Raw genomic sequence first — 6897 nt, forward strand, 5'->3', positions numbered from 1 at the left:
TGTAGTTCTTCAGGTCAGCAGACCTAGAGCGCTTGAGAGAAAGCTTTATTATCTGGGTAGCTCTGGGGCCAGGGCGGGGCGCTTTGGTTCCTTATGCCAAAGAGGTGCAGGGCCAGTTTGTCTACCCTGTTAAATTGAGCCTGAGGCATTTGCCATTACTGCTGCTATTCCATCCAGTACCACAACATTGCAGGTTGGCCTTTTTTCTAGAATTGGGTTGTCCCCAGCCTGGAGTGGTTGTCCAGCCCTTTCACCAGGGTGGGCAGTTTGAGGTGTGACTTCACAGTGAGGAGACGGACTTGTTAGCCAGCAGAGCAGAACATGCCCTCACTTGTCCATGTAGGTGTTCCGCAGGGGCCCCCGTGAGGTCTGGATGCTGAATGCAGGGAAGCAGCCAGAGATGCAGAGGGCACCTCTTTTGAATTCTTCTGGAGGTATGTTCAAAACCAGGAACCTGTTCTTTGGCATATCCCCTGTTGGGGGCAAATCTGGATACCGTGGAAGGGAGTTTGGGTTTTAGAGAAAACTAAGCGCCCTGAGGGGCCGTGACCAGAGCGCTAGGTGGTGGTGGCCCAGGCGGTGCTGGTGTGGTTAGAAGTGGGCTGTGGGGAGGGTTACTCTCGAGTGAGTGTCCCCAGACAGGCATTTCCAAAATGTTTTTGGACCAAAGCAAAATTGTGCTTTTCAGTGGTGGCTGTGTGAAAGAAAACAGCATTCGTTTGTATGTTTCTGGGCTGGTGTGGTATTTAAACATCGGTACTGTTACATTGTAGTCAGGTATGTTATGGATCACAGGGTGAACATATTTACCAAAATCTTACGAATGTTTACTGGAAGTTCCTGAGATTCCTTTTGAAAACTATGATTTTAATGATTTTATGTTAATGAACAAATGTCTAATGTTTATGGCATGACGTATTTTTCTGAAAACAAACTTGCAAGGGCTAAAAATAAAATAATCAATAGCACTATTGAGTTCTGAGTGATTAAATAGTAACATTTCTAATAACAAAGTTAAGGTTTAAAAAAAAAAGTTGCCCTTGAGTCAGTTCTGTATCATGGTGACCCCATGTGTATCAGAGTAGAACTGCATTCCATAGGGTTTTCAGTGGCTGATTTTTGGGAAGTAGATCACCAGGCCTTTCTTCCAAGGCACCTCTGTTTAGACTCAAACCGCCAGCCTTACAGTTAGCAACCGAGTGCATTAAACATTTGTACCACTCAGGGACTCCTAAGGTGAGGTAAATATGTTCTATATACCCATGTATGCATTTATTTTGCATGGATACAGTTCTCTTTTCCTTCCATGGATTCGGTGTGGCCAGGTAAGGCAGTGTGTGTTTCAGAAAGGTCTGTCTGTGAAGGTGACCGGGCTGCAGCCTGCTGCTCCTGCAGCTGACCAGGCAGGCACATGTCACCTTCTCCTCTCACCTCTCCTTGGGTCTCTCTTCTGGCTGGCCAAAGAGGATGACCTTCCCAGATGGAGGAGGATCCTGCCTCAAGCTAGCATCCTACCTTGTCCTACTTCTTTGCTAAAATCTCTAAGAAAAAATTCATTGCAAGTTTCTGTGCCAACCTCTCGAGGAACGCTCCTATGACTAACTGGTGTATAGCACATCCCTTTTCTGTCATGGGGTATTTTTAAGCTGCCACACTTCTCCTTTTGCTAATTGATTCTCCAGAATCAAGAGGTCCCCAGCCTTGAGCTCTGTGAAATTACAACCTGTTAAGTGTTGAAACATGGACAGAATGTGGAGCCCAGAGCCTGTTTTAGTCTGCCCAGTGGTCACTCAGCTCACTGCCTGTGTTTGAGGACTCTTTTCCCAACAAGATCTGTGTCACGAGAAAATCACTTGGCTGTCCCAGAGCTCTTCCTGGATGTCATGCTATCGGCAGACCTTAATCTTACTTGCTTTGCTTCCAGAAACCTCTCTTCCCACCTAATCTCATCTGGCCGCCTTTGAGCCTAAAAATGCTCTTAATACAAAATACTTTTGTTTCTAAGAATCAGAGCTCTTGGGGCAGCCAGCTGTCTCCCCTTTAAAGCTTACCCCCAAGTTGAGACTTAATTAAATGAAGAGCGTGAGGTAAACACAGCAGAATGTGCAGGCCCGCTTCTGCGGTCTTTTAAAAATATGTCCACAAGTTTTTGCCACAAATTCGGGACCTAATTCCCTTCCCCTTGAGTGTGAGCTGTACTTCCTGACTGGTTTCTAAGGAATAGAATGTGGCAGAAATGATGGAGTGTGACTTCCAAGAGTAGGTTATAAAAGACATTATGGCTTCTGTCTGTCTCTGTCTCATTCTCGTTTCACTCGTTTTGGGGAAAACTGGTGGCCATGTAATGAGAAAACTCAAGCAGCCCTGTGGAGAAGCACTCATGGTGAGGAGCAAGGCCTCCTGCCAGCCCCATGTGAGGGAGCCATTATGGGATGGAAGCAGCCCCTCCAGCCCCATTCAAACCTTCAGATGAGTGCAGCCCAGCCAGCTGACATCCTGACTGCAGCTACATGAGAGACCGTGAACCAGAACCAACCGGCTAAGCCCCTTCTGAATTCCTAACCCTCAGAAAGTGTGTGAGATAACACACAGATGTTATTTTAAGTCCTGGTTTAGGGGTTATTTGCCAGGCAGCAATAGGTACCTAACACATTTGCATGTCCATACCCCATCCACCAACCCAGGGTCCCTGGAGCCTTCATACAGGTGACTCGCTGAACGTATCATCTGTGTGCATCCGGGACAGCACGCTCCACCACCTGTTCACAGAGAAAGTGGAAAGCTCTGGGGCGGGTCAGGCCCTGCTAGTTGCTCAGTGCCTGCCATCTGTGAAGTATAAGGATAAAGTTCCCATCAAGTGATTGACAGTGGCAGTTAGATTCCCACCTGGAAAGACTGTTCCCGAAGGGCACTTTGAGCCTAATCAAACTGCCTCCTCCCCTGGAGGGAAGTATCCAGGCCTGTCTGTTCACATCACCTTGACAACGGGAGCAAGTGGACATTCGAGCTTGGTTGAATTCATTCTCCCCAAGTGTCTCTCATGCATATTTCACCCCCTTGAGATGCTCCTTACATCCATCCAGTCACTGCATCCTAACACCCCACCCCGTGAGGAGTCCCATCCTTGCCACAGACCCTGTGTCATGGGCTGAATACTGCCCACCCCCTTTACTTCCCTCCCACTCCTCACAAAGATATGGATGCTACCTTATATGATAAAGTGTTCGCAGATGTGACTAAGGATTTTGAGATGAGATTAGCCTGGGTTATCCCAGTGAGCCCTGAACGCCATTACAAGTGACGTTTTAAGAGAGAGGCAGGGGGAGATTAGACAGGCAGAGGAAAAGGTGATGTGAATACTGAGCAGAGATTGGAGTGATGCAGCCACAAGTCAAGGAATGCCAGCAGCCACCAGAAGCTGGAAGAGGCAAGAAATGGATTCTTCCTACAAAGAATTTCAGCTCAATCAAACTGATTTTGGACTTTGGGCCTTCAGAGCTGTGAGAGAATAAATGTCTATTACTTTAAACCACCAAGTTTGTGGTCATTTGTTACAGCAGCCACAGGAAGCAAATATATCCTGCAAGCATGGTATCTTTGTCCTTCTGGCAATTCCAAGCTCCCTCTCTTTGAATATGGCAGAGCCCCAGAGCATCTGTGGGGCTAGAGAGAGGGGGACCACACCACAAAGGGCCTTGAGTTGTTGTCAGAGGCTGGGGAGTCACTCAGTCTGGTTCTCATTGGAAAGGTCACCAGCTCCTGAGTGGGTGACAACAGGGCAAGAGCGGGAAGTGGCAGGAGGTTGCTGTGGGGTGCAGGTGGGAGAGGGGCGTGGCCGGACAAAAGGGAATGGGCAGAAGTGAGGACTAGTTAGGCGCTTGAAGCAGATGACTTGGATATTGGTCACTTGCATGGGGCTGGGGGGTGAGAAGTGGGGTTGGGGGTAGGGTAGAGGGACTTGGCTACTTTGTGACAGGCAATGTCTTCAGATGGAGGAAGCAGCCAGGGAAAATCCCTGCTCTCAAGGAGATCCTAGTCCAGTGAGTAGGCAGGAAACGGATGCTGGTACTGCCAAACGGTGTGCAAGAAACAACAGGATAGGTTCACCCTGCTCCCACCACACACATGCATGCATATACACACTTGTTCCTGCCCCTTCACTGTTGGTTGATTCTGCTTCGCCTCCTTGTTCTGGGCCCTTCTGTGTAGAGATGGGAAGGGCAGGGGTCAGATTAGGTTAGGGAAGAATAGAGATACTCCTTTTTAAACATATCAGTGCAGTTGGGGAAGCTTAAGATAAAGGTTCTGAGGGCTTCAAGGTGGAAAAAGGACACCTCCTCTGTTATGTAGAACGCCTAAACCTCCAGTCAGCTGTAATTCTTCTGGGAATAAAACTGGGAGTGCTTTTTGGACCCTGTCATGAGCCAAGAGGCCGTTTCATGATTGCCGGTGTGTGCCTGGCTCCAAGTCTGAGTGCCGGCCCTTCTCTCCTGCCCCCCTTCTAATCCGCTGCACCCAGAGCTCCATGGGAAGGACTTGGGGCCCTGACCACTGGACAGGAAGATCCATGGGCATGAGCGGGGCGAGACACGCCGTCCCTGTGTGTGCTGGTGAAAAGGCACTTTATGTCCTTGATCCCCAAGCAGCCGTAATGGAGGCCTGCAGCCGCAGGAGCACATGGGCTTTGGTGTCAGGGACCTGGGTTCAAGTTGCAGCTCTGCAACTTACTGCTGTGGAAATCGGGGCAAGTTACTGTAATTCCCAGAACCTCAGTGTTCTCCTCTGTAAATTGGAGAGGAAAAGGTAGTGTGTGGAAAGGCTTGGCATACTGTGGGCCTCAGAAAATGGGAGTTCCATATGGGTGCCCCAAGAATGGAAACGGGCGCCCTCTGTGTGCCCGAGTGTGCTTCAAAGGTAGGCCTGATGCGCGTCTAGAGTTAGGAGGAAATAAAGTGCGAATTTCTGCACCTTGCACGTGGCCTTGTCCAAGTCGACCTCTGGGCCTAAGCCTTGGTTTTCTCATGTATTAAATGTGAATAACTGTCCCCACTTACCCTGAAGTGTGGCCACATGTATTCAATGGGATAATGTCTGAGAAGGAACCTCAGAGGGTGCATAGTGCTCTCTGCACTCTCATCTTGATTTGGGGGTGGCTAAAGCACAAGCACTCGACTGCTAACCGATAGGTCGGGTTCAAACACACCAACAGCTTTGTGGGAGAAAGACCTGGCGATCTGCTCCCGTGGATTACAGCCTAGGAAACCCTATGGGGCAGTTCTACTCTGTCATATAGTGTTGCTATGAGTCAGAATCGACCTGATGGCACCCAACGACAGCAAAGGGTCAGAGGTGGAAGATACAGGAAAGGGTAGGTGATCAGACGCTGGGACCAATGAGTGTCCCTGCAAGTCAGGCAGAAAGTCAATCAGTCCCTGTGTGTGCTGCCTCCTGCCACCTAATGCTGCAGTCTGCTGGAGTGTTTCCACTGCCATCTGTCAGCAGCTCTAAAATATATGGCCTTATTCTGTCCTGTGTTTACATCTGGTTAGCAAGAGTCAGCTGGAGAATTAAACGTTATGGGGAAGTTGCTGGCAGCAGGGCACGATGGTCCTTTAAAAAAGCGTTTTGTACTTAGCCTTTGCTACTCCTGTTTACAGTAAAAAAATCTGTGGAGTGCCGCCTGTTCACTCAGAACTTTATGGAAGATTATCTTATTTAAGCCTCATTTTGAGTCTATGGCCTGTTTTGTAGATGAAGCTCACAATGTGGATTAGGATTTTTTTGGTGGCAAGGAACAGGAACAACTCAAACTTGGCTTCAGAATAAAACAGAAGTTTATTGGCTCATGTAACTGCAAAGTCCAGATAGGCTGGTTACAGGTGAAGCCGTGTTCAAGCCTCCAGTGCTCTCGCCGGGGTGGAACCTGTTTTCCTCAGTGGGTTTCACGCTCAGGTTTTCTTCCCACTAGATGCCACCCCTCCCCCACATACACTCCAGGGAAAGTTGCTTCTCTTTCTCCATAATCCAGAAGAAGAACTTGGACCACGTGCCCATCTCTGACCCAGTCTCTGAGAGGCCAGGAGTTTGGAAGGTTCTGATGGGCCAGGTCTGGACCATGTGCCCAACCTGAAGCTGACACTGGGTCAGGGCCACAGTACAGCAAGGACTGAGAATGGGGATGTAATGGTGTTGCCAGAGTACTGTTGGCCAGAGATGGTTAAAAACAGCAGCTGTCCCCTAGAGGCCAAGGTTAGGTGGCCTGCTGAGCATTACACAGAGGCAGAGCCCAGATGTTAACCTCAAGCTGGCTGGTTCCAAAGGTCTTGCCATTCTAGCTACTCAGAGCAGAGACCCTCAGCCCCAGCTATACATTAAGAGTCACAGTAGGAAGAGTTAAAAAATACTGATGCCTGACCCCACCCCCAGACAATACAAGGAGTCTCTAGGGGTGGGGCGTGGGCATCAGAATTTCTCAAAAGCTCCCCAGGTGACTGTACTGTGCAGCCAAAGAAAGTCAAGAACCAGTGGAACCCCTCCTCACTCAATGTCTTGGGCACTCAATGTCAAGTCTGATCACTGTCATCAAAGAAAGGCTCACATCCCAGATAATGTGGGTAGCTCTGGGAGTTGCCTGGAAGAAGGGGCTTGAGATCAGGAGACCTGGGAAGTGACCTTATGCAAGCCCAGTAACTGGTCTGGCCTTGATTGTGCGTACATAAAGGGACCTGAAGCCAGCTTCGAGTGGAAGGCAGGAGCTCTCCCTTGCAGCCACTATGAAGCTGGGCCACCAGGCTGGCTCCCCTTTCTCACCTTGAGCATCTTTTGCTACCGCGTGTAAATAATTTTAGCAATTGCCTAGTTGGCAATTCACGCTGAGGAGAGTGGGAAGCGTCAAGG

Source organism: Trichechus manatus, unplaced genomic scaffold (genome assembly GCF_000243295.1).
Source record: "Trichechus manatus latirostris isolate Lorelei unplaced genomic scaffold, TriManLat1.0 scaffold00190, whole genome shotgun sequence".
Classification (NCBI taxonomy): domain Eukaryota; kingdom Metazoa; phylum Chordata; class Mammalia; order Sirenia; family Trichechidae; genus Trichechus; species Trichechus manatus.